The sequence below is a fragment of the Macaca fascicularis genome, chromosome 2 (assembly GCF_037993035.2).
Source record: "Macaca fascicularis isolate 582-1 chromosome 2, T2T-MFA8v1.1".
NCBI classification, from domain to species: Eukaryota; Metazoa; Chordata; class Mammalia; order Primates; family Cercopithecidae; genus Macaca; species Macaca fascicularis.
The window spans coordinates 191,690,480-191,691,811 of NC_088376.1; positions in this window are offsets into that span (position 1 = coordinate 191,690,480).

Consider the following 1,332-nt stretch of genomic DNA (forward strand, 5'->3'; position numbering starts at 1 on the left):
TCTAGGGCAACACCAATCCAGCTGACTACTAAAACAACTAAGCTTAGAATGGTTTTGAATCCTCACCTTCTACAGAGAGGAAATTGGAAGGCTGATCTGTTTCTGAAGTTGCCAACACCTTTTCATGCACAGTAATGGCATCAAAGGGACAAGTCATCACAGGTCTCTTTTGAGACCAGGAAAACCTGGTCTGTTTTAACATGTTAAAACTCCTGTTTTAACAGAGGAGTGTCTAAAATAAGAGTACCTATTTCAACTAGGCCCACAGAGATCAGGTGAGAAGTATGGCAACTAGGATGGTAGGAAATGCATTTTGGCCAAAAAGAGAGTACCAGGTTTTTTCTGAAGACATTCAAATGCAAATAGTAAAATATACATCCCTGTGCAAGTCAAACAACGTAAAGCCCATAGGCTGACAGCTTCCTCTCTCTGTTCCATAGGGTCACAATCTTGAGCCCCTTTCCATTAGCTCTTGCAATAACCAGATACTCCCCTCAGAGCACACAGTACAGTGTGTGCAACATAATCATCTGACAGATGATCATTTTATGTTTTCTAACAGGTGTTATCATTAGTATTGACATTTTTGTATCACATTCTACTTCTCTGGTACTCTGAAATTTCCCCCATAAATAACTTTTTCATTTGGTAACAAAATGTGGCTTTGGGCTGTATCCTTTTCAGTAACAGAGATACTCTTCTATTCTTTCTATGGCAACCTCTTGTTTGATTACAATTGTTAAATTTTTTTGTGTGCCTAAAGAAAAGTTAGAAAAAGCAGGTTAAAAAAAAAAAAAAGCAAAAAACACCCAGTATTTTTATTAAGCTCAATCTATAAGAACCAAGCCCTTATTTCTTATTCCTTAAGGGCTCAAAAGTAACTGTTTTCTTTTTAGCAAAGGATAGGGTAACATTACAAATTTATAGTGACAGTGATTGTGAAAACTACCACCACAACACTTTATAAACGTAGCCAAATCAGACGAGCTGTCTTTTATGTGCAAATTCTTTTGTGGTGTCCATGTTTGACTGAAACGAAATAAGTCACTAGGACTTACATGTTCAAAAATAAAACTTAAAAATGTTAAATCCCTGAGAATATGGAGAAAAAATTATTAATGTGAAACCACCAAATCTTAGGCTTATTACATTCACAAACATTAGTCTCGTGTACAATTATTTCTTAAAAAGATTTTTTTTTTTTAATGTAATTGGCAGAGTTTATCTAATTGTTCTTCTGGGAAAATAATAAAGATCATTCTTTTGAAAAATTACTAAATAAGAATAAAATTTTTAATTTTAGCAGCAACCAAAAAGAGCAAAAAAGGTAAG